At 36.4% G+C, this 25,629-nt stretch overlaps 1 protein-coding gene across 2 annotated transcripts in view; it reads left to right on the forward strand.

Annotated features, from left to right (window-relative positions):
- The window catches only part of LOC131683554 (NGFI-A-binding protein homolog), an 84,011-nt gene that overhangs the window by 32,138 nt on the left and 26,244 nt on the right, over positions 1–25,629 (forward strand). The gene's annotated exons all lie outside the window — the stretch shown is intronic.

Raw genomic sequence — 25,629 nt, forward strand, 5'->3', positions numbered from 1 at the left:
AAGAAGTTTAATTTTAAAGTTCAGGAGTGTCTGAAGCGATTTTTATTCAAAACAGTCATTGTAGTTGTAAAAGAAGTCTTGTAGACTCATATTGTACATTTCTAGTTCAAATAAATTTTATTAATATTTGCTGAGGTATCATAGGTATATGTGTATTAAATATAAGAATGAAAATTTTCAAGTTCACTCAAAATAGAAAATGTTGATTTTCCGGTAATTTCCGGTTGAATGAAGTATATCATATGAAAGATCAGTTTTTCCTGTTATAATAGTGAAATAAAACCTACCGAATGTTGCCGATTTCGCATATTAATCTGTTTTGAAAATATTAGTCAAATTTTATCAAACTGCATATTTTTCAGGATATGGTGGAACTCTTACCATAGTTACAGGAAAGTATTTTTGTGATTTAATGGAGGAATGTTTAGAAAGGTGTGTTATGAGTTATTTTACAAAGTAGATGTAACACTTGAGGCCATCAATCGTCTCTGGCCTACAGGACAAAAGATCATAGACATTAGCAAAGATCATTGACATTGAATCGCTAAAAATCCGCAAATTAACACAAGAACATATCGAAAACTTACTCCTTCGCATCCTTCCTATTTCTGTAGAAGCTTATCTAAAGTGACGAAATGTCCTGCATTGGGTGGGATAATCCCGAATTTCTTGTCCCGCTTGTACCAAAACGCTGATTTCAATTTCAAAATAATCATATTGAACAAAACACTCAAAAAAGTTTTGATTTACGTGCTGCTGAATCTTCGTGGGAAATGTGCAAATTGAACCAATTTATTCGAATTGTCACGGTGGCCTTTCCAACTTCTAATATGAGCCAACTCATAAATCCTTACGAAAAGTTCCGTACAGATTTCATTTCAGAGCCATTTATGTATTTTTAATTATTCATAGATTTTAACTAAAAATATGAATTCAACAACGAGAAAACTAAAATATCACTTCTTCGTGGATTAATTAGACCATTTTTTTCTTCCAGAACCCTCTAATACACCTTCTATTAAGTTATAAGTGTTGTGTTAAACAAAAAACTTTCAAAATAATTATGATCAAGTTTGGTGTATTGAATGCTCCACTGTGCGATGTTCATTGGAAGTCTGCTTTCCACCATAATCGATCAATAATAAAACGAATTCATGACGGCGAGGCAGATACCTGATTGAATTCCAAGACGAATACAGGTGGTCACATTTTTCCTAGGTGCGAGTGCGGTTGTAATTTTTATTCGATGATGCCGAAAAAACAAGAGGTTATGAGGAAGAGAAGCATAAACAAATGACGTAGTTGGCCTTTCTGTTGCCATAAGTTTTGTTTTGGTTCGGTCATAATTATTTTTAATCGGCATTTTCGAGGTAAAAAGTATCCCTAAGTGTTCGAATCGGTAGATCCGAAGTGAAGCTCGGCCTTTTCTCACTTTTCATCGTGCGCCAAAGAATCAGGATGCTCGTTCGGATGTTTATGTTTACTTCAAAGGCCCCGGACGCCATGCTTTGCATGTATAAAACTAATACACTCAAAAGTGTCAAATGTTTCCGCCTTTCTTTCTCTTTATCTTGATTGAATTCATTGTAAATAGGGTAATAAGCTCATTTTCGCCCTGTTTCTATTATCAAAATAACCATTTGAAGCTGATCGCTCAAATGGTAGGGCGATAAATGTGGCACTCGATTCGAGTTTTCGCTGCACTCAAAGAGCTGCAGCGAGTGTTATTATTTTGAACCTTAAGAATGAAATAAAGATGATGATGCCTATATATACGCATTACATCGATTGTGGGCCGAGTAATTAATGAAATAGTGAGGCTCCCTCCATAATACAGATCTTTACTCTAGTTGGATTTGCTTATTTCACGAACTGAAAACATGGCGACTTGAAGAACAAAAATTTTCCTAATTTAACATGCACGAAATATATCGTCGATGACGAAACTATTTTTCGTGATTGAATCGAAATGTTTCGTTATTTACTACTACAGTACGAATATTTTTTTGGAAGCGCGTTTTTTATTTTTCATAATTGAACGATTTCGTTAGCCCAACAAATTAATTTTCGTTCATCGAACATAAGTTTTCGCATTTTTATATTTCCATTCGATCTTTTAGCATCGATGTTTGACAACATCGAAAACGTTGTCAATGTGATAATTTCAAATCCAGAGAAAATTTTCAATAGGACGTAAGTAACATTGAGAGCCTCTCTTTGTTTACTTTCTCTTTCGTTTATTACGACGTCATTACAACACTTTGTACTAATTTTCCAGTACATATCGAAAGCCGACGGTTTTTACTACAATATTATGCAAAGAGTAGAGTAGTAAATGTTGAAATGGCCGAGTAATGAACAGAAGAGAAAGACCCCAAAGAGAATCTCTCATTGTTACTTACGTCCTATTGAAAATTTTCTCTAGAAATGCTGCTTTTCTTGCCAAGAAAATCTGTTAAATGGATTCAATACATGAATAGAAAAAGCTTCAGCATTTTAGATATTTCTATTGTTTTTATTGCCGCATAGACTAATTCTAGACAAACACGTTAAAGGGCATAAATCCAAATGAGAGTCACTCTTTGTTTACTTTCTCTTCCGTCAATAACTCGGCCGCTTTTACGTTTGCTCCTTAACTCTTAGCAGAATATGCTAGACAACATCAGAGTCTTTCGATATTTATTGAAACAATATTGAAAAGTTTTGTGATGACGCCATACTAATCGAAGGAGAAAGTAAACACATTTGTGCTTATACCCTTTTCATTTGTGCTTATGCCTTTTTCATATACTTATCTAGTATTCAACACATGAACTGTAACCAACGGTTTTCCTTCCCTTCTGGGGGAAGAGGTGATCACAGATTTTTCAACCTCAGAAAACCTCAACAAGTTCGACTGGGATTCATCCCGAATTCACTGCGGTGAGAAGCGTTCATGATCTTCACTCAACCACCGCGGTGTCAAATAGTTTGAATAAAAGGGATTTTTAGGGCATAAGACATAAAAATGATAAACAGCTTCAAACCCGACTGATTCATCGAGAAAATGTTCTTATACCATTATGGACGATAAAACATAAACTACATACTTTAAGTATCTTTCAGAACTAGCTTTATATTCCACAATAAACAGACATACAACATCTGTTGGTCAACATATCGAAGTTCCCAAAAATATACCTTATGTGGCAAGCAATATGCACTTTTAGCACAAAAAAAAATCACTTATTATCTCAGATACACACTCCCAAAGAGTGTCAGTAAAATATACACCTTATTGCTGATTTTGTACCGTATTATGCTTGGAGTAATTTAGCTTTCATTCACTCCAGGTTGCTCCATGTTTTCTGAAACGTATACATCCATTTACTACCATAGTTATTTCGGATCACAAAAAACACAGTCCAAAACGCATTTCTCAAACCAGTCGTCATTAAAACATGCATCACAGACGTGTGAAAACCGATGATCGTTATTCCGACATAACCTGTATATATGAAAGAATGTGTCAATGACGCAACTCGCTATACTGAAATATTTCACCTAGTGCGTATTGTTGCAAACAACTCATTTCCGTATAATGACCTCGAATACAATGATTTCAAATGAATTACGATACGAGTCCCGGATGACCGTTACGAAAGCAGTAGACAACATAGGACATGTGCTGCTCTGGTTGGTTTTGAATCTGTGATTCTACAAAAAAAAACAAGAACATCTTGTTCTCAATCTACGTCTCCAAGCATCTGGACAAGGTTTTTTTCCTGCATGATTACTAACCAGTCAACCAATCTCAGAAAATCAGGGGAAAAAACTTTATTCCTGTAAGGTAACAACACAGCACGCTCCTAAAGAAGCATTTATTTAGATTAAACCGTTTTTTCTGCCCGTTGATTTCTTACGTTCATCACAATGCGCGCTTTTCCATATTGCATAGGATTTTTTTCTCGATGATGCTGCTATGCTTTCTTACTGTCCCTACCGGCTCGCATAAATATGCTCCATGGAAGAGACCAAACACGTTGGCAGAAGAAGGAGAACCGAACACGGCAGAAGGACACTGGAAAACACGAAAGGGTAATTTCTATACACGACAAGCCGGCATGGACACAAGCTGAGAAATCTTAGTGGATGGAAAAAAGGCACCTCGAGAGCTATGTCAGCTTTATTATGTGCGTAGCCGACATAAAAACATGATTCGAACAAAATAAATATATGTATACGGATTTATTGTGATATGAATGAGATGCATGATGCACATCTAAATATCGGTTAGAAGCCGAACACCTTGTGTGCAATGTGTTTTTGTGTAATATCTATACAATAGATGATTTATTTCTACGTAGGAGTGATATCAATATTTTTACAGTAAGACGAACATTTTTTTTCTTTAAACAGGGTCTCTACTGTATACCACTGTTTGTGAGGCGGCAAGAATAAAAAATTAAGAAATTTATTGCCGTTTTATATGTGTTTTTCTGCTACGCGTTATTCAGTCTACTCTTCCTGCGAACGAATCTTAAGACAATTAGGAGACAAATAAAAAATCAAACACCATTACAAGACAAAACTGACCGACAAAGGCTGATAAAGAGCTGGCGACAAGGCTCGTACTAGCATCGAACTAAACGTGAGACCATAGCGATTACGAAAGTGCAAAAACGATTTGGATGTTGCGATGATTTTTTTTTCTGTTTGTTGCTGGAACCTGCTCATCTCATGACCAGACTGCAATGTTGCAATGGAAACGCCGCCTCATATATCTTGGCCAGGCCAAAGGAATGTCTTTCGGGAGAATTCGGCTTTGATAAAAAGTGTGTGCCCTGCCTATACCGTGATACGGCTGAGGAAGAGACCACCGAAAAATTCGCGTTTGGCGAGTCTAGTTTTTATTTATCCTTAGAATTGTTGCTTAGTGATAAATCATCATGTGTTAACAAAAACCAGAATTGGTGCTCATTCGGCTCCTGCACTAATTCTTAAAAAGACTTCGATTAAATTTACAAAATTAAAATCCTATCCCGCTTTCCACAACGAAAAAAATCCTCCTAGATCAAATTTCAAGAAAAAACATCACAACTCCATTATGCAATTCCACTTCAGTGATTAATGCGGTTGTTTGCTTTCCAAAATGGAAAAATCTTCCGAAATGATTGGCTTCATTTTGTGCGTAAGTCCGAAGAATCCCATTCCTTGTTATCTAACCCCTCACCCTCATCGGCCATCATAACTTTTTGCAACCCTATTTCCAATTTTATCACACGTCTTTTCCCTTCCCGCCGCGAATCTGCACTTCTTGTCAGTCGCCGGCACAAATTGGTTTTCCCTCGACCGAAAGGGTGCGAGAATACTCATTCAATTACAGCTTATTTAATTTAAGATCAAAAATCTCCTTCCATCCTGTTCCAAAAAGCGGCATCTCAACCAATCGGGGCAGTATCTTTGGTTTACCCTCCGGACGGTCCCGCGCGGTCTAATACTTTCCGAGCGCAAACAAGTAGAGTGATACCCGGGGAAAACGCTTCCCATCCTCCCCCAACCATCCGCGTGACAGCAGGGGCATAATTAAAAATGATAAAATTTGTAATTAAGGGTGGAACTGCCGTTGCTTTTTTTTGTTTTTCTGCGTTTGGACTTCCGCTGTTTCAACAGGACAAACCCATCCTTGTCACGATCAACGGTTTCTTTTAACTGAAGCATCTTTTTTCTAATCGTCGAAGAATGGTTCCTGGGGGGAGTTTATGCACCCTATCAGAGAAAGGGATTTTCCCGCAGGCATTTCCTTGTGGAATCGGAAAGAACCGCCTCCGCGTTGATCAAGTGATGGCTGGTGCTGGTCATTGGACCAGAAATCTGGAAATTTGGAGTCAAATATAGGAATTATTTTGGTTCTAGAATGCTTCATCGGTTCTGAATTCGCATGGAATGGAAATTAGATCAGTGCAGCATTATCATAATAAAATAACATGTTTAAACTATTGTACCTCCGAAAGATATACGATTACAAGTCTTTTGAAATACGTCCATCTGTCTGAATTACTAAAGCAAATTGTTCCCATCGTATAACTATGCAACTAATCGGAAAGCTTTTCAAAAACATGTGGAAAGGGACCTAAAGTGCGAAAATGAGTTTTCGCGTAGATTTGACTAGGACTAAGGCAGTCATCTCATTTCAAAAATTTAAAATTGGAAGTTGCGCTAGTGCACTGAGTGCACGCTGCTCTGAAAAACTAGCGAAATCGTCTTAGCGCACCAGCGGCTGCTCGTTCAGTAGACCATTTGCGCGACTTCCGGAGGGTTAACCGCGCTTTTCTCGAGTCTACTTTTGAAACTGGCCAGAAATGTAAGTCGAACAAATCATTTTTGCTCGCTCTGAAATTTTCACAGAGTTTGCAGAATCGTCGTCTCCAACGACGTACCTAGGATTTTATTTTTTAATGGCCGATTTTTACAATAAATGAAGAAATAAATAAATTAATTAATATTAAAGAGTCGCCATTTCACGAAAAATCTAAATATTGGAATAAAAAAACTGGTGATAGTTTTCCGACCGCTGACTTTTTCCAAAAAAAACTCTACGCAGAGAAAGGCTGAACAGCCGCCATGTTGCGATAAAATAACCAGGAAAAGATTTGTTTGTACTTTACAACTAGTATCCAATTGTACAGGATCTCGCTTCATCTCTTTATTGGCGATTCTACGTTGAAACCGCTCGCAGATAGCGCTGGAAGGAAAGTGTTACTGATTTGATTCTGTTCTGTCATAGTGCATATATTTTCTGTAAACATGGGTAAAAATGACTTTTAAACACCAAATTACAGAACAATTTGTTGATAATTGTTTATGAAAATGAAGGAAAACCATCATTTTATAAGATGATGAGTAAACATCTTGCGAAAAAAGTGTAAAACATAGTGGTTTCTAATATTATTCGTAGAGCTATATGCGCGCTGTTTCGAAATGTAATTTGTTGAGCACCGTAGCCGCCGCAACAGCATTTCCCGTTCGTCCTAAGTTAAGCTAAACCTTCATGAGATGGTGTAAATTCATGAAACTCTCCAGATCAGGCGAGGAAAGAATATATTCGGCTAATAGGAAAGTGTCAGCTTTGTATCATGCACAGCAGATTCTTCTCTCCGATAGTCTTCACTGAATCTCCTACGTAGTTCAAAATATGAAGGAGTTTGACATTGGTACTGATTGGGTCTCGGTTTCGAGTTGGAACTTTATTTATGGGACGATGTTTTATAACCACAATAATACCCCGATTACATTTCGAAGAAATGTATGAGTGAAATAGTTGCAAATGGCTGTAATTTCAGAATAATTGCAAATAAAACTAAATTTCTTACTCGTTTCATTCATATTTTGGCAGTGGTAAGCTTTTTCCGAGAAGATAATGAAGATTTTGTTGTAAGCTACGACTCACTTACGGGTGAAAAAAAGCAAACTGTATAACTTTGCCAGTTCATGAGCTGAATCATAGGTGTCGCATGACTAATTTTGGCTTTGCCGCAAATTCTCCAATTGCGCCAATGAAAATCCTGAAATCTTTTCACTTATTTTACAGTACAGATCGAAAGACGGTGGTTTTAACTAGCATATTATGCAAAGAGTTGAGGCATAAATGTTAAAGTGACCGAATAATTAACAGAAGAGAAAGTAAACAAAGAGAGTAACTCATTGCAGATATGACGTTTTGAAAAAACGCTTAAGAAATATGCCTATTTTTCCGTCCTCTACAGTGGTATAACCCCTTAACCGGGTATAGCGCACGAGATTTTATGAGCCTTCAACAAATTGAAAATTTTAGTCGGTGTAAAAAGTTATGTGATGTCAGATATGATAGTTCCGATACATCTGCCAGTATTAGATCTATTTTGACAGACCTTTCGACGCAAACAAGAAAACCAACACAGAAATGAACGATTTTTCTTGGGATAGAATGTATCATGTTTATTTGTTTGTTTAATTTGTTAATGTGATTGTAATCTGCAATATGTTGCCAAAATTTACGAAATATTATATTCTGCATATGTTATGTGGATGTTTGGTCATTATATAGAATTTCCTTTTTTTGTTTTTTCAAACCGAAGGCAACATGTCACCTGTCGATGTTCTGTAAAACAGTTCTCAACCTGGGGTCCGCGGACATCTAGGGAGCCGTGAAGTCGTTGCCGGGGGTCCGCGAAGAAATTATTTTTTCCTAGTGGATATTGAAATTTCAAGCCTTGTTTCCTAACAGACTGAAAATGATATGTAGGTAGCAGGGTTGTTAACGTTGAATTCAACTTTAGCGCCGATAACGATGATAATTTAGCGCCATTATCGGTGTTGATTTTCACGTTAATTTATTCGTCATCGTCAACGCACTTCGTTAAATTCAACGTTAGCGTCATCGCAAATTTTCGCGTTGAATTCTGTTTAAAGTTTTTTTTTTCGTCAGAGAAATTGTATAATTTATTCACATGAAATTTAAATTTATGTTTAGAAATATTTTTGTAAGAAGGTATACTTTTTATTTTATTTAAAGTACAGATTCTGAGGCTAGTTGTTGGAGCATTCTTAACGTGGGAATAGACCCCAAGAGAAAAATCCAAATTGATCTCGATGGCCAGTAGATGTCTCCTTGGTACAAGTCCACATGTAATGGCGCACGATCATGCAACGCTCGTGCCCCATGTTCAGCAACTGAATAGCAGGTTGCGCCATACTATTGAGAATTATTGTGGTGAGGGGCTCCCATAACTAAACTCGTGTGAAACTGCTCAATACATTCAATAAAAATGATTACGTATCATTTCGCTGAGACGTTTAAGGTTTCTAAAATGAAAATATTGTAATGGCAATTGGAAACGTAACAGAACATTTGAAGGTTAGAAATATTCGAGCGAATTTCTCTTAGCTGCATACGCATAATATTATTAGCCTTTATTTTTTTAAGAGACTTTTCCCGATTCTCACATTCCTTGTGCAGGATACAAATAATGATTCTTTGTTGCATTGTATCCTTTTGAACGAATTGAGCTTGTTACATATTTCGAATGACGTTCAATGTAGTCAAGGAAGATGTATAAAGCGAACTGAGCTATGTACACTTAAAGAATAATAATAATTTTACATTTCCATAATTCTCAGGAAGAACTTTCAATGCTTTATCTTGTTAAAATTTGTTTAAAATTGCTTTCAAAGCGAAACATGAGTATTTTGCGAATCTATAAATATAAACGGCACAGCTCATTTTAAGACCAATCGTTCATGAAAGAGAATCGAATATAAAATACTGTGGCCCATAATTTGCCTTCGCGATTGTCGTTTATCCGTAAATTGAGGTTATGAATTGACTATCGGTTAATTGAAAATTATTTTAAATTCTTTTTTTGAGGCTATGAATTGAATTCGGGTGAATTTAATTTATTGGTGTTAAAATGTTGATTTCTAAACCTTTGTTTCATTTCATGACTATGGTATACCACATTTGTAATGCATTTTCTTTCCAATTTAAAAAAAGAGACCGAAGTGATGCTTTGGTGCTGATATTTACAGGCGACAATACGAATGGCTCAGAGGAGTTTGGGTCTACTTGATAAAATTATTTCATCTTGCAAGCCTCACCCATATTCATTTCGTTGGTGATATGGCGTCTTTGATTAGATTTCATTAGAAATCTTTTAGTTGTACTCGTATTTGGATCCTTTTGGTAGTCTGGTAGTCCAAACAAAATCTAATTAGCGCCTCCTTATTTTTTATATCTTACATAATTGCGACCCGGTGTGTCCATGCATTAAGGCGGTTCACCCTTTCGACTTTTATATAAGTTGAAAAATGTGCAAATTAAAAATAGGTTTAAGTTGGCATAGTCTGTGCGAAAAATTATTTATTTGAAGACAGTGTGTTTATATAAAAATATTTATCTACTAGATAACATAAGCACCATTCTATAAGTGATCAAAACAGAAATCAACGCAAAATTTTCGTTAACGGTAATGTTACTTTCATCGAAGTGCGCTGACGATGAACGATGACATTAACGCCAAAATCAACGCCGTTGAATTAAACGGAAAAATTATCGATTCAACGATATCGCGTTGAAACGATAACGTTGAATTCATCGCATTAACAACCCTACTAGGTAGCATACAAAATCGATGTTTAACCGTGAGGATCCACAACTACCCAGGGTGATTTCTAAGGGGTACGTGGTACAAAAAACATTAAGAACCGCTGCTGTAAAATATCGACAAGTTTACATTAGCATAACCATGTGAAACTAATTCATGCATAGCGTACACAGAGATGGTCATTTTCACTCATAACTAAACACATCATTGAAATTCGAACTGAACTCGAGCATTGACCGATTTAAAATTGCTAAATGGCAAGCTGAAGTAGGGTAGACGCTCCCTAATTCATTTCAGTCTCTCTATTCATTCATTTCCTGACTACTCAACTTTAAACAAAAAAAATATAACAATGCGAATTTACAGAATCAACCATTTCAATAGTTAGCGCGAATCATATTATCAACTATTCATTGCGAATCAAATAGTCTTTCTAACCCAAAATAAAATAAAATTTAACGTCTATCGCACTAATAACAAAAAAACAAAAGTAATATTCCATTTCTCCTACTTTTTGTGATGGTTCACAACTCCCCACGAAACTAAAAAATGCCGATTCCATGCATTTCACGCAATCTGCCATGAATCAAACAAGATATTAGTTATTTAAAATTGCTATCAAGAAGTCCTTTACAAATATGTATCAGTTCAAATATTGCGAATCGCCCAATGTTTGTGGTAGTTATACCCCGAAAATAAAACTATGATCTCAACTCCCCACCATCCCCTACGTACTGTACCACCAATCTTTGAAGACACCAACAAGGTTATGAAACAGCAAGAGACAGCGAGTGCATAATGATTGTTTTGGTTTGAATTTTACCGCACAAAGGGCCACAATACCTGCAATTAGAAAAACGATGACGAATACAAGAATAACTTTCCAGGAAATAAAACATACATAAATTATATTTTGCAAATATTTCAAACATGTTTTCATCGTTGTTAGCATTTCGAAAGTACTGCTTTTTCGACAGACATACACAGAAAAAAATATTTTGTAATTTTAAGTTTATTTTCATGCACATATTTGGAGCATGAATATAAATGTAAAATTAAGTTCCACCACAAATACACACGACTTGTTATGCTTTCTTCAACGAATTTCATTATAATTTTACAGTGGATTGAAAATTATAGTTTCTTTAAACGGAAAACCAATGCACTTCAATGTATTTTTATTCGCATATTGCTGTAAAATGAATGGCATATAATATTACACGAATTAAAATGTAAAATTGTATGCTTTTTGGCGCTCCAATTGAATGCATTGTTTTTAATGTAATTTCTAATCAAATTTTTCATTCAAGCTTTGTATGTTTACATTCGTATTGATTTACATGTCGTTTAAATTTCATTATTTTTTGGTGTGTATATGCGAATTGGAATGATTCAATATCCCTTATAGTGCGAAATTGCATACACCATTCATATATCCCCTGTATTTGAACGCCTGCTTTGAGAGCCTGTAGAAGTAACCCCTAAAAGCCAGCTTTTGAGTAAATTCACAATGTCTACACCAGAGTCATGATGAGTTAATGATAAGCTCTCGACAATTGGGCTTAAAAGCTATTTGTCAAATTCCACTTTAAGTGGAAATTCCAGAGAAGCCGTTTTTGGCAAAATGCAGTTCAGTTAACTTTTAAATTATAATTACTTTATAAGCAAACAATTATGTTTACTATATAAACAATTGTTGAACGTTATGATTTTTACTGTTTCCGCTTCTTTCGATGCAGAGTTCTTCCAGAAAATTTATAATAATAGTTTAGGTAACAATATATTTTATCGCCGCGCTATGATGCAGTAAACTAGCATTGAATGCTACTGTCTTCAAGATCAAGTTTGATTTTTAACCTTCGTCGATTTTACATTGCAACTTGCAGTTAAATTGTACTTTAACATAACATCCAAATGAAATTTGCAAAACTTCTAATAAAACGTCAAAGTCCCAAGAGTAAAACCGAATCACTAACTTTGCATCGCAAATATAAAATTATTAGAATGCGGGGAAAAGAAGCAATATTTATGCATATCAAATATTAAAAACCTATTTTAATCCACCTAGCGGTGCAATTGTGCCTTTCTCAATCATGAATCACGAGAATGTGTGCGTTGTTTATATTCATTAAAAGCTTTTAAATGCATATATTACATTTTATTATTATACATCACATGACAACTATGGGTCATTCCACGCGAAGTGATCAAAAAAAGATGCAAACTTGAAATCGACCTTCACGGATTTGAACAAAATTTGGAGGAATTGTTCATCTAGGGCCAATATATAAAAACCCAAATTTTTGTGTCAATTGAACCACCCCTCGGGTCATGGGAGCACCCCCCGTTTTGGCAAATTGCCACAACCCTTGATTTTCTTTTGATCATATCTCCGGTTCTATTTAATCTAGAATCAAACCACAAGATGGCTTTTGAAGAAAATTGTTCAAGGAGACTATAAAAAATATTATTTTTGCCGACAGTGTTGCCAATTATGCAATTTTTTCAGTTAAATATTAAAAGTTAATTTTTCTCAAAATACGTATATTTTAATTTTGAAAATTTTAATGCCATCGCGTCCCTCAGACATTTTTACATAAAAAACACTTATCATCCCAATATAATATGAGCGCATCCTGAGATATACCGTTTTGAAGGGAAAAACTCCGATTTTCTCATATAAAAATCCATTTTTATTGGCCAAAATTGAGAAAATCTTCAAACTGTCATAAAAATCGACCCTGATCTGCTAGAAGCAAACCAAATACGTAGTTTTTCATCATTTCTCGTCTACTTCACGAAAAATTATGTTTGAACTCAGAATACTCAAGTTGGTTTTTTAGTGTTGTGCGCTTTCGATTTTATATGGAAAATTGCGGTTTTTTCTCTTCAAAACGGTGTATCTCAGGATGCGCTCATATTATATTGAGATGATAAGTGTTTTTTATGTAAAAATGTCTGAGGAACGCGATGGCATTAAAATTTTCAAAATTAAAATATACGTATTTTGAGAAAAATTAACTTTTAATATTTAACTGAAAAAATTGCATACTTGGCAACACTGTCGGCAAAAAATAATATTTTTTATAGACTCCTTGAACAATTTTCTTCAAAAGCCATCCTGTGGTTTGATTCTAGAGTAAATAGAACCGGAGATATGATCAAAAGAAAATCAAGGGTTTTGACAATTTGCCAAAACGGGGGGTGCTCCCATGACCCGAGGGGTGGTTCAATTGTCACAAAAATTTGGGTTTTTATATATTGGCCCTAGATGAACAATTCCTCTAAATTTTGTTCAAATCCGTGGAGGTCGATTACACGTGCCTTGATCACTTCGCATGGAATGTATATATACAGGAAAATAAATCATTATTCGAGTTCTAAAATTTTGAAAAAGAAAAAACAGCCACGGTAATATTGAACTAAAAAAGCTGCAAAATCGGCAAAGTCCCAAAAAGTCGATTTTTATAAAAAAAAATTTTCGAGATAACATAAAATCTCGACGTTTCATGCATTTTAAAGATGTTTGGCATCAAAAATACGAATTCGATTTCTGAAATTTCATGAGGTCCCCCTTCGAAAAAAAAAATTTGAGTTCCGGCTTATATGGGAATTTCATATGTGACTGGACGGTTTAGTCTATATTTCCGGAACCATATAAGCGATCCGTACGAAATTTTATAGACATCTATGGGGATATTATAGCTATCATTTGGGACTAAGTTTGTGAAAATCGGCCCAACCGTTTCCGGGAAACTGATGTGAGTTCGTAAATTTTGAAAGATGGCCGCTTTTTCGGGCACTTCCGGAACCGTTTATGGTGGTCAATGTAGTCAACGAAAGTTTGGTTGGCCGTCGGTGACCTAGAACAGCAAATTTAAGTTGTTTGAGAGACATTTTAGCGAAATTTTTACCTTTTTTGCTTTCATCGGAGTATCGGTTTGAATCACAATTTGCTATGTGATCGCACGCCACAACCTGTAACTCCGGAACCGGAAGTCGTATCGGGATGAAATTAAATAGCCATTTACGGGGACGCAATACCTTTCATTTGAGGCCAAGTTTAGTCGAATCGGTCTAGCCATCTCCGAGAAACCGATGTGACTGTTATTCTGAATTTAGATATTTCCGCCGGGGCTTCCGGAACCGAGGATGGTGGCCAATGTGGCCAAATAGACTTTGAATGGATGTTAGTGACCTAATACTACAAATCGAAGCAGTTGTGGTCGTATTTTGGAAAAATTTTCACCTTTATACATTCATTGCAGAATTTATTAAAATCGACATTTTCTGCGTGTTCGTACTTATCACCCTGTAAATCCGGAACCGGAAGTCGGATCCATTAGAAATTCAATAGCAGCCTATGGGAACGTTGCACCTTTCATTTGAGACTAAGTTTGTCAAAATCGGTTCAGCCATCTCTGAGAAAAATGAGTGACATTTTTGGTCACATACACACACACATACACACACATACATACATACACACATACATACACACACAGACATTTGCCGAACTCGACGAACTGAATCGAATGGTATATGTCACTCGGCCCTCCGGGCCTCCGTTAAAAAGTCGGTTTTCAGAGCAATTGCAATACCTTTCTATTGAGAAAGGCAAAACGAATAATACTAAAAATGCATATAATAACAGCTGTTTAGTATTTTTCTTTTTATCCGTGTACACGAAAAACTTGTACTACCTAACAGTAAATAATTTTGAATCTGCGGATGTCCCAGTCAAAAAAATGCGGACGAACATCTGGTCAAAAAAAATGCGGACGAGCATGTTCAGGCGATTTAAACAATTGGACTCAACTCGCCTGTGCTAATTGCCCCTAGGAACAAATGCAATTTGCGAATGCGATTTAAGAGCAATTTCAACACTTAGACAAATTTTCTGGCGGCTGAAATGGACTTGGTTGTTTTTTGCGTTTTTCAAACATGGCGGTTCATGTTTGGCTTAAGCTTAATTTTTTTTAAACAAATGGCGTGTTCTCGCTTGTATTTTATTTGTCTAGTGCACTTCATTTAGCCAACGAATGTGGGAAATTGTGCAATCGTGTGTAAGTATAGTGGAACAAGATCTCTGACCTAAAGTCTTAATGAAAGTCAGATTGTGGTAAGTTTGGTGTGCAATACCAATTTCACCATTGATTCTTCCAATAGTTTGGTGGTGATTACCTAATATGCTGATAAGTTTATGTGATAATGTGATATGTAGGTAATGAATCCGAAAGTATGCATTATTTGTACTTTTTATATTAGGCAATTAAAGGCGATTAAATGGCGCGTTCCGTGTCAAACCGAGACCCTCGTGTTAATCAACAATTATCCGACGTATAGCAACAAGGACTATTCTACCTCTATTGAAGCTCTTTTGACTTTGGCGGTTTGACGAATGGTGCTCGTAAATATTATAAAGACTTTCGTATATTGCAGCGAACAATTCCTTTGCCTAATGAAGACGTTTGGTAATAAGCCAACGAAAGTCGTTTCGTGATTTTCACGAAAAACTCGCTTATAAAAAATAAAAGTGTTTCAATAGAACTACGAACGATTTATCATATGTACGAAAAATTCGTGTATTTTATGAAAATTGTCTGTACGAAACTAATTCGTAGCGATTTATAAATATATTCTATCAGTGTATTACATACTTTTGAACTGAGAAGAACAAATTATTGAAGCGCGCCTTTTTAAAAAATCATGCCGTAAATCTCAACATCAAAATACAAAGATGTTTCTAAACTACCAGCCAAAACTAAATCTTTCATATTTGGACCTTTTCAGCGCATTCAATATTTCTAGCAATTCGGTTTTGCTTTATAAACTGTCTTCGCATCAGTTCACATGCCAAAGCACCGTGCAATCATACAGTTTGTTGTCCTTGAAGTACCACAAAATGTGGCTGAAACGTGTTGGAATTCCGTTACACAAGAGAAGGTGAATATTCCCCATCGCTAAAATTGTCTGAAACCTACCGTGGGAAAATAGAAAATATCCTGTAACGAGGGCAAGGAAAAGTAACTGTTAACTGACGCATATCATTATCACGCTGTAGCCGTAATGTGTGCTCTTCTATCCGTTACGAGTTCAATTTCAAATCGAAGAACCGCGCAAGCCACCACAACACGTGCATAATTTCTGTACATTCTGTTTGCTCGGTTCCTCCTTCTGACCTCCAAACTGTAACGGTACCAGGACCATGTTACTGGGCAATTTACCGTAATTAAAAAAAACAACAACACATGAGCATGGGAGCTCGCAGAATTACAACTCCATAATGCGCCAATTTAGCGTAACTGAGCAGCCCTCAGAACCTGCCAACAATAGTTCATCGTAGCTCACAAAAGGCACGTGCTGTTATCACCTTGTGTCCCCGTGCCGATGCGTACAAAAAAATGGCAACAAAAACTGAAAAGAGGGGTCTTAATTTGGGCGAAAGTAATTTAATTCCCATCGCCAATGCCTGCGCGTTCGATCATCAATACATGCGTACGACATTATTATCTTAATGCTGAATGGGAAATTTTAATCATAAAGAATTTACTACTTTATTTTCCTTCCTTGTTAGCATTGTTTGTTCGCCGCAACAATGCGTAAGGGAACTTGCTTCCAAGAGTCTTACTGAGCCTTGCCTTTCTCAGGGAGAAGACAGGAAATTGCGGTGACAGCGGTATCCTACCTGCAGTAGTCAGAAGCAGAATCCCGAGTGCATCATATGACGAGGGAAACATCGATGCAATGCCACCAGTCAGTCAGGTACGAAATTGTTACCTGTGCTCAATGATCAATTAAGGGCGATTTCCTTTTGTAACTATTATTATTGAAAAACGTCGTGCGAGGCAGTGAAACGGTTAGGCAATTTTGGCATCATTCTCGTCTCTCTTTCGCTCGTGCCGCAGAAAGTGAAATTGAACCATACAAGACATGTGCAAAAGGAATATTCCCAGGCTCGGGGTAGCGTATGTTTTTAACACCCGGAGGACCTGTTTACTTTCGGTTCGCAAGCAGCGATGCAATGTCAATGTTATCGACACTGGTTTCCTGACAGAACATAAATAATTAGCATCACAATCTGTAAAGATTTGTGCGAAAAGTGAGACAATTTTAGCATGAACTCGGTATTGATTTTAATCGTTAGTTATGCTAAGTGGGATGTTGACATAGTACGCAATCGGGCAACTATAAGCTTGGTTTATTCCTAAATTAGCATTACAGTAGAAATGTTTCATATTCATTCGATACCTTTGCTATTAAATTATGTCAACGCTAGATTGCTGCATCTAGCAAGTAAAGTCCATCAACGATTAAATTAAGATAACAAGGTTCCATTCAAACCATTGAAAGGCGCCAACCCATACCAATTTTACGTCGATGATTATAATAGCGAAACTTGCAATGTAAAATGAGTTAGTTGCTGGCTGAATGTAAGTTGTCCCTCTTTCCTACATGTAATATATCCTTATCCAGGTGCAGGAGATAGGAGTCAGAAAAAATTGGTTCGATCGATTCGGTTCCCACGGTATTTGCAGAGACATGTGTTTTGCAATTGCGTCTTATCATTTTCTGGCGGGGTACACCCCAATCATTTCGTCGCTGCATCTCTTCATCACCGAGAACTGACATACAAGTAAACTTTGCAATGTGTGTAAGAAATAAAACTGTTGTTTTAAAATACCACCAACAAGTAGCAACTTGCCACTAACCGGCGCAACGATCGGACAGCAAACGCTATACGGGCCTTGCATGCAAGCTTGGATTCAATGGTGATTTTCAACGTATTTTCATTTACACGTTTTTTCGGGAAAGTTTGTTATAGCTTGTATGTCTGTTCTCTGTGTCTTCTTACATTACAATTGACTTTGTCGCATGTTTCACTGCTTTCTGATACGACACCTAAGAGCATCAAGTAACAACATGCTATTAAACTATTATTTTTTTATCGCCATATTTCGTCACTTCGAATTGAAGATGATGACCAAACTCTACATAAATTACACAGACGCTATTGCTAACCTTAATGTGTGGATAGTGAAGCAGTAAACATCCCACACCCTACGAATATTGTGACAGGAACACGAATGACATAGACGTTAATTGTTGCTGCTACCACGCTCTAGAAATTCTTCACATCTGAATTCATGTAAATTTCATGTAACCGGACGCCAAATCACCGGTACAACTTGACAAATCAATCTTTTGTTGAACATATATTTGTCAGTGTCAGTGCTTCAGACAGGTATCGTGTTCCAAGGGAACCAAAAAGGGATTGAGCTCTATTGAAGGTAAGGAAAACATTATTCAAGTTTCTTGTAGACATATAGTAAATGAATATTTAGGTAGAACAGCTCATGTTATAAAAAAGGAAATATCCACAGAACCTTTGGTAAATAGAAATCCAACAATAAATTGGCAGCATTCAATTTAAAACAAAAAGTCACATTCGGTATTAGTTAGTTGGCTGTTAGTTCGTATTTATGAATATATATTATGGTTATTCAGACAAATATTCGGCCTAATCACTCATTCTACCAAGTGATTCTTGGTCCATAGCCATTCGGCCAATTGGCATTCATCCAAATGGCAACCGACTTAATGTCATTAGGCTAAATGACCCCTTCGGCCAATTGAAGCTGGACCAAATGACCCATTCGGTCAATCGGCCAAATGGCGTTTCTCCGGGCGTTTTATTTAGATGGTATAATTTGAAATCGTTGACTAATGATAGTTTCAAACAAAATAATTTCCGAATATAGTTTACCATGTCGATTGAGTGCAATGAAATTGCATTTCCAAATTACACTTCTGCTGAAAAGTGCAAAACCAGTGCCTTCCATCACCAAAATTATTAAAAACGGTAGTAAATTTGGGTGAAAACCACTATTTATGTTTCCAATCAAACGACTGTCCGTGATGTCCCGTTAGACTAGAAGCTCTGTCAAGCGGATGAGACACATCGAAGCCGAAACTTGTCCTGGCTTAGCAGGTCAATGCGAAAGCACCTAAACGCCTCGGATCTTCTAAAATTGTGTAACATTCTGCTTGGTATTGTACATGTAAAGCGAACATAATGTGAAGAAAGATGGGTTACGTTTTTCGCTGCTCGATACATGTTGTATTTGCAGATCGGATCACACAAAAGAGATTATAACTACTAGAGGAAACAAAGCGCTACTGTCTCCATGTATTCACGGACTGGAACATGGGGTCTCGCTCTAGCATGTTGTATACCATTACTTTGACATATATGTACCCCAGGGGGCGCTGTCTAGCAAGTATTTCGTACCCAACATCAGCTGGACCGGACCTGATTATCACGGTTAAACAGCAATAAATAATAATCTGGTTGCAGTTGAAAATCGAAATAGTGAACTTGCGTCTTTCGATTTTTCTCCTATTTTCAGCGTGCGGAACTAAAGCGCAACTGGTGTAGATGATGTGCAAGTTGATTCCCTAACATGTACACAAGATGCGCTTTAGTTGCCCACTCTGCAAAAAACGAAATGCGCAAGTCAATTCTTCGATTTTCAACTGCAACCAGAATACCTTTCACAAATATGTCAACGACATAAGAGACATTCGAAAACGCTTACCCTATATTCTCTTTTTGGGGTGAAGTAACCAAAAAACGGGATCCAAAATGCTGGACCGAGACGAGATGTTGGGTACGCGCAAAATATATGCCACATCCTACTCCTGGTATACCCGGAGCAATATGTGTCAAACTAATGGGCCTAGTATATGTGAAAGCGAGATGATAAATTTTCAGTGTTAGCAGTGACATGCGATCTCTAGTAGTTATAATCTCTTTTGATCACACTCGACCAATTTTAATCACAGTCAAATGAAAAACCAACTTGGAATAGTGGTAGGCAGAGAGAATAGGGAGAGAGACGAATAGTGTGAAACCAAAAATACCTTATTGAGCGGACCAACCGTACAAAGTAAATAAACATTACTCATGCCTGAGTTGGAGGAGATAAGTATTGTTCATCCATCAAAAAAGAAACTTAAATTTTCTTAAACAGAGTTTTTGGTCAAATCGTGATTGTAAAATGCATTCTATTGTATATCAAACAAGCTTTAAAAAAATTTCATCTCATTGATTCGAAATGAACATCGTTTGCAAAACAAATCCAACGATCACCATACGGATTATTTCAAAATATGATAGGAGACATTTAAAATGCTGCCTGTGGAAGCCGTTGCCAAAATGCTAGTGTTGAAATCATCACAAAAGTGCTGCTATTTTGACTGATTTCCGCTACTCGTCTCTCTCTATTCTCTCTGGTGGTGGGGTATTTTGTGCCGTGTTAAGCTTAAATTATAGTTAATATATTATAGTCAATTCATTATATAGTAACTATAGTTCAAATCCGGACGTCAATAGCAAGGTAGCGACTGCACAAAATATGAACAGTCCTTCCAGTGATCCCAGGTGAACAAATTAGTCTGTGTTTCACAGATGTCCAGTGTGCAGCACGGAAATTTTAAAACTGCAAGTGAGAAGCAAGATTTGCGGTTCTCATCCGCGTATACGAACTGATGGTTCGGATCCAGGCATTTGTCTGGATCTAAGATCCAAGCCTAGACCTGGTTCAGGTCTGGACTTGGTAAGGGGAAAGGGGATGGGTTAGAGCCGTGAACTGGTTTGGATCCTGGAATTATCTCTGATCTAGACTAAACTAGTTTAGATCCATGGACTGGTCCATATCTGTGGTCTGTTCCGGATTCTTGTTCTGGCCCTAAATCGGAAACGAAGATCTGGAACCCAAGGCAAGGAGGGTCCGTACAAAGCATCGTATCGATTTTTCAAATTTTTATTGTGCAATCCAACCTAACCAGTAAAAAATCGGAATTCCGGCTGGTTTCTGCTTGTGCGACAGAAACTAGCCAGGATTCCGGCTGGTTAGACTCGATCCTAATATAATTAGAAGAAGTCTACAAACTAGTCATCCGTAGAACATGTCCGAGTTATTATTTCTTCGGTATTTTCCCAAGCAAGTAAAAGTTCGTTTATGTTCTAATAGCGGCCTAACCAGCTTTCAAGTTCCATTAAAGCTTAAGTAGCTTGAAAGTTTGCTAAGAATTTTATGTGAACTTTAAAGTGTGCTTTTTAAGTATTATCCGAACTTCTGGTTGCTTGGGTTACCTCATGTGTTGTGCTCGTCAACGTAGAAATTTTAAATTAGTTTCAATTTTTCGATGGTTTCAAACTCAAAATCATTCAAAACCAAATTTATCCACCAAAACTGATTTTCAATAAATAAGTTTGTTACGTACATATTACAAATTGTACAATGTTCATCACAAAATCGACATTTCAAAGACAACACTCCTCCCCCCCCCCCAGTTTTTCCTTTTGATGCACTCATCGAAACTGCTACCGATGATAAACAAAACGGCAAACAGGTTTATTTCCGCATTTTCGAACATGTATCTCATGTCGTTAATGTATAGGATAAACAAAAGTGGTCCTAGTACACTACCCTATGGTACACAAACGTTAATATAGGCTTCCGATGATGTAGCGTGGTTGTACCTTGTAACTTGCGTACGTCTTTCTAAGTATCGATTTCATTCGCGGTAGGTATATTTGAGCAGTTTAATGAACGTTTGCCCTCGGAAAGTCAAGTTACTAACTCCCTAAATATCTTTAGGCAGGTTTGATCAGGAGAAAGATAATAGTGTTATAAAGTTCCTAGTAGGTATCAGTGTTCAATGAGCATTTACCCTCGAAAAGTCAAGTTACTAATTCCCTAATCGTCTATAGGCATGTTTGATCAGGAGAAAGATGACAGTGATATAAAGTTCCTAGTGGGTATCAGTGCCATTTTAAGGCATTATCTTAAATTATTATTGATTAGGTGAAAATGTAGATAAGGTCATAAAATACTGTTTCGTTCTGAATCATTCTCTCGTAATTTCTAACACCCAACCTCCCGTCGTATTGTATCGCCATAATTTTAACACCCTCTACTCGCTAAGCAAATTATGTACTTTATGGATGCCTACTAATTTAAGTTATACGCCATGAATTCACAACAAACCATACGATGTTGCAATGTTCTTTGTTTCTCTTCGCCATGGCGTCACCGGAAACCCGAGCCATTGAGCCGTATCGGCATTTTAGAGTAAAATTCATCGTCTCAGGCTAAAAGAAAAACAACTGTTTGATAATATTGCAGTAAAATATACAAATATTATAAATTTTGCAAGTAACGTGTTAAGAGTATTAGAATTGTAATTAAAGCATTAAAAGTAATTTTGTTTTCATATAAAAAGCCAATCTGTTACATACATAATTTAAAAAAAATGTGGTGCAACTAAACTGCGAGTAAAATTTGTTGTAATGTATCGATTGTATTTAAATTATTTTTAAAAAGATTTTAAATTCACAAAGCCATTGACTGGCTGTCAAGTTTTTTCTCGCTGGTTTTTGTATGGTTGATGGATGCGAGGTCTGAACATAATCGAGAGTTTTGTATTATACTTGCTTTGGTAGAAAGTCTGAGTTTAACCCGCTTTTGTATGACGACATAGTCTGTAGGATATCGAAAGAACCTGACACTTTTTAACGATTTATTGGGTTTATTTTTACAATATCATGCCACGCATTTCAATGACATTTTTCACAATACTAATAACAAATTGAAACAAGAACATTTAATTTACGCAAAAGTCATACGGAAAACATTCATTCAAATTAAGTCATTCGAAGTTTACACAAAACTTCTTGTTGCCAAAACTACCGGACAGACTTACATAGTAAACCGTGCAACCAGATTTGCTTTAATACCATCTTCTCAGTACCGTCTTTACGCATGGGCACGCTGGGCCAGGGCCAGGGGCGCCGGGCTTTTAGGGGCCCCCAACTTAAGATGAATATAGAATCATTCTGAAGGCTATGTTCCAAAAAATAGTAGCACTTAATAGTTTATAACTCTTTAGCGTGTGGGTAACCATGGATCAAATTCGCACATCGCACCTTAACCCATGTGACGTTTTAAAAGCATGAGTTAATCAAGCGGAGTGATGGTAGGAAACGAGGCACTGCATGACCAGGATGGTATTGGACCAATTCAAATGTCAATCCAACATTTAGATTGAAATTTCAATTAATTTGGAGCAAAAACAATGAAATGTTTTCCAAGCAGGAGCGGCAACCGACAAGGTGGAAAAGTTTTCACAAGGAAGCTGCACAGAAAGTGGAAGAAGAAGATGTCGAAATTCGGTACACAATCCTTGTTTGGCAAGCGATCCGCGCATGTGGCAACATTTCATTCACATCAGGGATTGTGAATGGACAAATAAACATGAAAACCTCTAAAAATTTCTCATGGATTTCTTGAGTTCTCACGAAACTCTCACGGCTAGATTAGGCATTTTCCATACCGCATACCGTCGTCTGGTGCAGAGCCAATTATGTTATTTTTGTACGACATTCCGCTTTATTAAAAATTTTTTTGGGGCGTCAGAATTAGGAATCAGAATATGATGGCTCAAATTGGACTGTTTTACATGATTAGTAGAGAAATGAATTTTTTAACTCAAATTTTTATTAATTTATGTTTGGGTTCGCATTTTTTATAATATTGCAGTCTAAGTGATATAGCATTTGCTTTTCATCTTGTATGACCTTGGTTGGTAGATGGATGCATTTCTGTTTGTGGCTGATTATGAATGAACTGTAAATAGTTGTGGTAGGGAATTATTGAAATGAATTATTAGGCCTTTTTCAAAAAGACATATCTACAATGAGAGATTGTTATTGATTACTTTTTCTTCTGTTATAATTCGATCGCTTTAACATTTGTTCTTTAACTCTTTGCATACTACGCTAGTAAAAACCGCCGTCTTTCGATCTGCATTGCAAAATAAGTGAGAAGTGCTATAGTGACGCCGTAAAAATCAAAAGAGAAAGTAAACAAAGAATCACTCATAGTAGATATGACGTTTTGAATAAAAGCTGTAGAATTGTGTTTCTCATATTAATCGGTTCGATAAACTTCGACGTTTCGCTGTGTTTATTTGATTACGTAACAATGAAGGTATTGAACATTTGTACTTTCGAAAGGTGATAGGGCTAATTATTGTTATTATTTTTTTCCTTCGGTCTCTTTCTGTACTGAGTGCCTACCACCCACCCAGAGAGGCGTCTTTACCATCAAAACCCTAGACATGTCACTTAACTACCGTCGCCGTCTTTGAGATACTAATTCATTGAATATAAAAATATTATCATAACTTTAGTGGATTTTCTTTTCGATATTCCAAATTAATATTACTTAGGACCATTCAAAAATTACATAACGTATTTAGGGGGAGGGGGTTCCACAATTTGTGACATATTGTTACAAATAGGGGGTGGGGGAGTAAGCTATAACGTTACATAACATGTTTCTACTGAAGAAAATAAAAATGTTAAAAGAATTTGTTACGTAATAGGGAAGGGGATAGATAAATTTATGACAATTTGGATCATGGGGGAAGGGGGAATCAATTTTGGGTAATTGTTGCGTTACGTGATTTATGAATGGTTCCTCTTCAAACCGTTCACTATGTAAGAAAGCACAAAGCTTCTGCCAGAATATATAACAAAAATCTACAACCACCAACAATTTGTGCACGAAGAGACACTATTTTAAAAAAAATCATTCTATTCCTGCAGCAAAAAAGGCGAAAATTTAAAATGAATGAACCTCGAATCGCTCAATTAGATTTGACATAATATCGATTGATTTCAATGGCTGCAACATTCAATATTGTCATCTGTAAATGTAGTTGAATGATGATCGAAAAAATGTGGATTGTTTTTAAGCTGGCAATTGACTTTTTCCAGCTGCATCATATCAGGAACAGTAAAAAATTGATAACATTATTGTACGAATTAATGTAACTTTTGTAAATCACGTAATCGTCATTTATTAACAAATCGAATTTTATTGGCATATTGCTAAATAGTTTTCCTAGATTGTTAGCGTAAGAACAATAATTGAATAAATCGTCGACATTGTGGCGTTGATGTTTAATCCGCCTTACTGCATCATTCCTCATTATTGACGGAGGCACTCTTCAGCCTCAAACGTCTTACAACTATGAAGGTCAGAATATATCATATAGGTAGGAACAGCGCAGCCGGAAAGTCCATTACATTGTACGCAGCTCACCTGAGTTCGAACTCCTACAACCGCATATAGTATGTTGGGCCCTTTGCTACTTTCGGTCAAATTGGTCAGAAATGATAATATCTTTTTAAGATCTATAAAAATAATCTTCCGTTTTTCGACGGTACCTGGACATTTACAATGTCACCTATAGTGATGGAAATTTCAATTTTTTTTTCTCCATATATTTTGATTCGTAAAATATTTTTTAATACTTTCACACAGTTGAATAATTTGTCTAAAATTTGAAAAATAAATCTCAACGTGGTTGGTATGGTTCCCTGGGGATCATTTTTTGATCATCCTACTCTACAGAAGTTAATACCTGTTCAAAT

This window comes from Topomyia yanbarensis, chromosome 2 (assembly GCF_030247195.1).
Source record: "Topomyia yanbarensis strain Yona2022 chromosome 2, ASM3024719v1, whole genome shotgun sequence".
Lineage (NCBI taxonomy): Eukaryota > Metazoa > Arthropoda > Insecta > Diptera > Culicidae > Topomyia > Topomyia yanbarensis.